Source organism: Arachis stenosperma, chromosome 6 (genome assembly GCF_014773155.1).
Source record: "Arachis stenosperma cultivar V10309 chromosome 6, arast.V10309.gnm1.PFL2, whole genome shotgun sequence".
Lineage (NCBI taxonomy): Eukaryota > Viridiplantae > Streptophyta > Magnoliopsida > Fabales > Fabaceae > Arachis > Arachis stenosperma.
In genome coordinates, this window is record NC_080382.1 from 48,636,942 (window position 1) to 48,644,041 (window position 7,100).

Genomic DNA, 7,100 nt, shown 5'->3' on the forward strand with positions numbered 1-7,100 from the left:
ACCTATAATTCTTCATGGAGAAATCACCCAAATTTCTCATGGAAGAATCAAGAGAAACCTCAACAAGGTTTCAACAACAATAATGGTGGAAGAAACAGGTTTAGCAATGGCAAGCCTTTTCCATCTTCTTCTCAGCAACAGACAGAGAATTCTAAGCAGAACCCCTCTGACTTAGCAACCATGGTCTCTGATCTAATCAAAACCACTCAAAGTTTCATGACTGAAACAAGGTCCTCCATTAGGAATTTGGAGGCACAAGTGGGACAACTGAGCAAGAAAATTACTGAACTCCCTCCTAGTACTCTTCCAAGCAATACAGAAGGAAATCCAAAAGGAGAGTGCAAGGCCATCAACATGGCCGAATTTGGAGAGGAAGGAGAGGAAGTGAACGCCACTGAGGAAGACCTCAATGGGCGTGCACTGACCTCCACTGAGTTCCCCAATGAGGAACCATGGGAATTTGAGGCTCAAAATGAGACCATAGAGATTCCATTGGACTTACTTCTGCCTTTCATGAGCTCTGATGAGTATTCTTCCTCTGAAGAGGATGAGTATGTCACTGAAGAGCAAGTTGCTAAATACCTTGGAGCAATCATGAAGCTAAATGACAAGTTATTTGGAAATGAGACTTGGGAGGATGAACCTCCTTTGCTCACCAAAGAACTGGATGACTTGTCTAGGCAGAAATTACCTCAAAAGAGACAAGATCCTGGGAAGTTTTCCCTACCTTGTACCATAGGCACCATGACCTTCAAGAAGGCTCTGTGTGATTTAGGGTCAAGTGTGAACCTCATGCCTCTCTCTGTAATGGAGAAGCTAGGGATCTTTGAGGTACAAGCTGCAAGAATCTCACTAGAGATGGCAGACAACTCAAGAAAACAAGCTTATGGACTTGTAGAGAATGTTTTGGTTAAGATTGAAGACCACTACATCCCTACTGATTTCATAGTCCTAGAGACTGGGAAGTGCATGGATGAATCTATCATCCTTGGCAGACCCTTCCTAGCCACAGCAAAGGCTGTGATTGATGTTGATAGAGGTGAACTGATCATTCAAGTGAATGAAGAATCCTATGTGTTTAAGGCTCAAGGATATCCCTCTGTCACCATGGAGAAGAAGCATGAAGAGCTTCTCTCAAATCAGAGACAAACAGAGCCCCCACAGTCAAACTCTAAGTTTGGTGTTGGGAGGCCACAACCAAACTCTAAGTTTGGTGTTGAACCCCCACATTCAAACTCTAAGTTTGGTGTTGGGAGGTTCCCACATTGCTCTGAGCATTTGTGAGGCTCCATGAGAGCCCTCTGTCAAGCTACTGACATTAAAGAAGCGCTTGTTGGGAGGCAACCCAATGATTATATTTTATCTATTTCCCTTTGTTATTTTATGTTTTTTGTAGGTTGATGATCATAAGAAGTCACAAAATCCATTGAAAAAGCAAAAACAGAATGAAAAACAGGAAGAAAAACAGCACACCCTGGAGGAAGAACTCACTGGCGTTTAAACGCCAGTGAGGCTAGCAGTTGGGCGTTTAACGCCCAGTCTGGCACCATTCTGGGCGTTTAACGCCAGAAAGGGGCACCAGACTGGCGTTAAACGCCAGGAAAGGGCTAGAACCTGGCGTTAAACGCCAGAAATGGGCACCAGCCCGGCGTTTAACGCCAGAAATGGCTCAAAACGTGATTTTTGATGCCATTTGGTGCAGGGATGACTTTTCCTTGACACCTAAGGATATGTGGACCCCACAGGATCCCCACAAACCCCTCACCTATCAAATCCCATCTCTCTCTTCACCACTCACCTCCATAAAACCCCACTTACCTCACCATCCAAATTTGAACCACTACTTCTTCCCCTTTTGGCCTAACCACAAAGCCATCTCCCTCTCCTCCATTTCTTCTTCTTCTACTCTTTTCTTTCTTCTTTTGCTCGAGGACGAGCAAACCTTTTAAGTTTGGTGTGGAAAAAGCGTTGCTTTTCGTTTTTCCATAACCATTTATGGCATCCAAGCCGGTTCAACTGAGAAGGCATGACCTCAAGCCCATCACCAAGAAAAGGATGGAGCACACAAGAGACCCCTCTCATCATGAGATCCCTGAGATACCTCAAGGGATGCACTTTCCTCCACAACACTATTGGGAGCAAATTAACACCTCCCTAGGAGAACTGAGTTCCAACATGGGACAACTGAGGGTGGAGCATCAAGAACACTCCATCATCCTCCATGAAATTAGAGAAGACCAAAGAAATATGAGGGAGGAGCAACAAAGACAAGGAAGAGACATTGAGGAGCTCAAGCACTCCATAGGATCTTCAAGAGAAAGAAAGAGCCGCCATCACTAAGGTGGACCCGTTCTTTAATCTCCTTGTTCTTTATTTTTCTGTTTTTTCGAATTTTATGCTTATGGTTGTCTATGTTTGTGTCTTATGATCATTAGTGTCTTAGTGTCTATGCCTTAAAGTTATGAATGTCCTATGAATCCATCACCTTTCTTAAATGAAAACTGTTTTTATCACAAAAGAACAAGAAGTACAGGATTTCAAATTCATCTTTAAAACTAGCTTAATTTGTTTGATGTGGTGGCAATGCTTTTGTTCTCTGAATGTATGCTTAAACAGTGCATATGTCTTTTGAATTTGTGGTTCATGAATGTTAAAATTGTTGGCTCTTGAAATAATGATGAAAAAGGAGACATGTTACTGAGGATCTGAAAAGTCATAAAAATGATTCTTGAAGCAAAAAAAAAGCAGTGAATACAAAAAAAAAAGAAAAAAAAAAGAGAAGGAGAAAAACGAAAAAAAAAGGGAGAAAAAGAAAAAGAAAGAAAAAGAAAGAAATAAAGTTGTGATCCAAGGCAAAAAGAGTGTGCTTAAGAACCCTGGACACCTCTAATTGGGGACTCTAGCAAAGCTGAGTCACAATCTGAAAAGGTTCACCCAATTATGTGTCTGTGGCATGTATGTATCCGGTGGTAATACTGGAAGACAGAGTGCTTTGGGCCACGGCCAAGACTCATAAAGTAGCTGTGTTCAAGAATCATCATACTTAACTAAGAGAATCAATAACACTATCTGGATTCTGAGTTCCTAAAGAAGCCAATCATTCTGAACCTCAGAGGATAAAGTGAGATGCCAAAACTGTTCGGAGGCAAAAAGCTACTAGTCCCGCTCATCTAATTTGGAGCTAAGTTTCATTGATAATTTGGAGTCTATAGTATATTCTCTTCTTTTTATCTTATTTGATTTTCAGTTGCTTGAGGACAAGCAACAATTTAAGTTTGGTGTTGTGATGAGCGGATAATTTGTACGCTTTTTGGCATTGTTTTTAGTATGTTTTTGGTAGTTTTAGTTGAGTTCTTAGTATATTTTTATTAGTTTTTAGTTAAAATTCACTTTTCTGGACTTTACTATGAGTTTGTGTGTTTTTCTGTGATTTCAGGTATTTTCTGGCTGAAATTGAGGGACCTGAGCAAAAATCTGATTCAGAGACTGAAAAGGACTGCAGATGCTGTTGGATTCTGACCTCCCTGCACTCGAAGTAGATTTTCTGGAGCTACAGAAGCCCAATTGGCGCGCTCTCAACGGCGTTGGAAAGTAGACATCCTGGGCTTTCCAGCAATATATGATAGTCCATACTTTGCCCAAGATTTGATGGCCCAAACCGGCGTTCAAAGTCACCTACAGAATTTCCAGCGTTAAACGCCGGAACTGGCACCTAAATGGGAGTTAAACGCCCAAACTGGCATAAAAGCTGGCGTTTAACTCCAAGAAGAGTCTCTACACGAAAATACTTCAATGCTCAGGCCAAGCACACACCAAGTGGGCCCGGAAGTGGATTTTTATGTCATTTACTCATCTCTGTACACCCTAGGCTACTAGTTTTCTATAAGTAGGACCTTTTACTATTGTATTTTCATCTTGGTTCTTCTGGTTCCCTCTCTGGGGCCGAAACCAATGATCACTTTTGTTCTTATGTATTTTCAACGGTGGAGTTTCTACACACCATAGATTAAGGTGTGGAGCTCTGCTGTACCTCGAGTATTAATGCAATTACTATTGTTCTTCTATTCAATTCCGCTTGTTCTTTATCCAAGATATCACTTGTTCTTCAACTTGATGAATGTGATGATCCGTGACACTCATCATCATTCTCACCTATGAATAAGGTGACTGACAACCATTCTTGTTCTACAAGCATTCGAGGCTTAGTGAATATCTCTTGGATTTCTGATTGCACGATGCATGGTTGATCGCCTGACAACCGAGTGCTCGCCTGACAAACGAGCCAGCCATTCCGTGAGATCAGAGTCTTCGTGGTATAGGCGAGAACTGATGGCGGCATTCAAGAGAATCCGGAAGGTCTAACCTTGTCTGTGGTATTCTGAGTAGGATTCAATGATTGAATGACTGTGACGTGCTTCAAACTCCTAGCAGGCTAGGGCGTTAGTGACAGACGCAAAAGAATCAATGGATTCTATTCCGGCCTGAACGAGAATCGACAGATGATTAGCCTATGCTGTGACAGAGCATCAGGGACATATTTTCACTGAGAGGATGGGAGGTAGCTGCTGACAACAGTGAAACCCTACACGAGCTTGCCATGGAAAGGAGTAAGAAGGATTGGATGAAGGCAGTAGGAAAGCAGAGAGACGGAAGGGAAGGCATCTTCATACGCTTGTCTGAAGCTCTTACACCAATGATATACATAAGTATCTTTATCTTTATCTTATTGCTTTATTCGTTTATCACTATACCCATTTGAGTCTGCCTGACTGAGATTTACAAGATGACCATAGCTTGCTTCATGCCACCAATCTCCGTGGGATCGACCCTTACTCGCGTAAGGTTTATTACTTGGACGACCCAGTGCACTTGCTGGTTAGTTGTGCGAAGTTGTGTTTATGCCATGGTATTGAGCACCAAGTCTTTGGAGCCCTTACTAGGGATTGTTTATGTTTGGAAAAGTATTGATCACAATTTCGTGCACCAGTGAGCAAAGGGGGTTCATCCTCCCAAGTTTCATTACCAAATAACTTGTCATTTAGCTTCATGATTGCTCCAAGGTACTTAGCAACTTGCTCTTCAGTGACATCTTCGTCCTCTTCAGAGGAAGAATACTCATCAGAGCTCATGAATGGCAGAAGTAATTCCAATGGAATCTCTATGGTCTCAGTGTGAGCCTCAGATTCCCAGGGTTCCTCATTAGGGAACTCATTGGAGGCCAGTGGACGTCCATTGAGGTCTTCCTCAGTGGCACTCACTGCCTCTTTCTCCTCTCCAAATTCGGCCATGTTTATGGCCTTACACTCTCCTTTTGGATTCTCTTCTGTATTGCTTGGAAGAGTACTAGGAGGGAGTTCAGTAACTTTCTTACTCAGCTGACCCACTTGTGCCTCCAAGTTTCTAATGGAGGACCTTGTTTCAGTCATGAAACTTTGAGTGGTTTTGATTAGATCAGAGACCATGGTTGCTATGTCAGAGTGGCTCTGCTTAGAATTCTCTGTCTGTTGCTGAGAAGATGATGAAAAAGGCTTGTCATTGCTAAACCTGTTTTTTCCACCATTATTATTGTTGAAACCTTTTTGAGGTCTCTGTTGATCCTTCCATGAGAGATTTGGATGATTTCTCCATGAAGGATTATAGGTGTTTCCATAGGGTTCTCCCATGTAATTCACCTCTTCCATTGATGGGTTCTCAGGATCATAAGCTTCTTCTTCAGATGAAGCGTCCTTAGTACTGCCTGGTGCAGCTTGCATTCCAATCATACTTTGAGAAATCATATTGACTTGCTGAGTCAATATTTTGTTCTGAGCCAACACGGCATTCAGAGTATCAATCTCAAGAACTCCTTTCTTCTGATTCGTCCCATTGTTCACAGGATTCCTTTCAGAAGTGTACATGAATTGGTTATTTGCAACCATTTCAAAGAGTTCTTGAGCCTCTGTAGGCGTCTTCTTCAGATGAAGAGATCCTCCAGCAGAGCTGTCCAATAACATATTGGATAGTTCAGATAGACCATCATAGAAGATACCTATGATGCTCCATTCAGAAAGCATGTTAGAAGGACACTTTCTAATCAATGGTTTGTATCTTTCCCAAGCTTCATAGAGGGATTCACCTTCCTTCTGTATGAAGGTTTGGACTTCCACTCTAAGCTTACTCAATTTTTGAGGTGGAAAGAACTTTGCCAAGAAGGCATTGACTAGCTTTTCCCAAGAGTTCAGGCTTTCTTTAGGTTGTGAGTCCAACTATCCTAGCTTTGTCTCTTACAGCAAAAGGGAATAGCATATGTCTGTAGACCTCAGGGTCAACCCCATTGGTCTTGACAGTGTCACAGATTTGCAAGAATTTAGCTAAAAGCTTATGAGGATCTTCCAATGGAAGTCCATGGAACTTGCAATTCTGTTGCATTAGAGAAACTAATTGAGGCCTAAGCTCAAAGTTGTTTGCTCCAATGGCAGGGATAGAGATGCTTCTCCCATAGAAGTCGGGAGTAGGTGCAGTAAAGTCACCCAGCACCTTCCTTGCATTGTTGGCATTGTTGGCATTGTTGTTGTTTTCGGCTGCCATGTCTTCTTCTTGTTTGAAGATTTTTGTTAGGTCCTCTACAGAGAGTAGTGCTTTAGCTTCTCTTAGCTTTCGCTTCAAGGTCCTTTCAGGTTCAGGGTCAGCCTCAACAAGAATGCTTTTGTCTTTGCTCCTACTCATATGAAAGAGAAGAGGACAAGAAAATATGGAATCCTCTATGTCTCAGTATAGAGATTCCTTGAGATGTTAGAGGAAAAGAAGAATAGAAGGAGGAGGTAGAAGAAGAAGAATTCAAACTTATCAAGAGAGATAGAGTTCTAATTGTTGATAGTGGAGGAGTGTTAGTCCTTAAATAGAAGGATGTGAGAAGAGGGGAAGAATTTTCGTAAATAAATTAAAAGATTTTGAAGAAATTTTGAAAAACTGAAGAATGATTTTCGAAAATTAAAGTTGGGAAAGAAATAAAGTGATTTTTCAAAAAGATTTTGAAATTAGAAATCAAAAGGATATGATTGAAAACTATTTTGAAAAAGATGTGATTAAGAAGATATGATTGAAAAGTTATGGTTTTAAAG

At 41.5% G+C, this 7,100-nt stretch overlaps 1 non-coding gene across 1 annotated transcript; it reads left to right on the forward strand.

The window, feature by feature from the left end:
- Positions 1-6,047: 6,047 nt before the first annotated feature.
- On the forward strand, positions 6,048-6,155 carry LOC130938327 (small nucleolar RNA R71). The gene has a single exon (XR_009069497.1). It is a non-coding gene; the product is annotated as a small nucleolar RNA R71 (small nucleolar RNA).
- Positions 6,156-7,100: the final 945 nt, after the last annotated feature.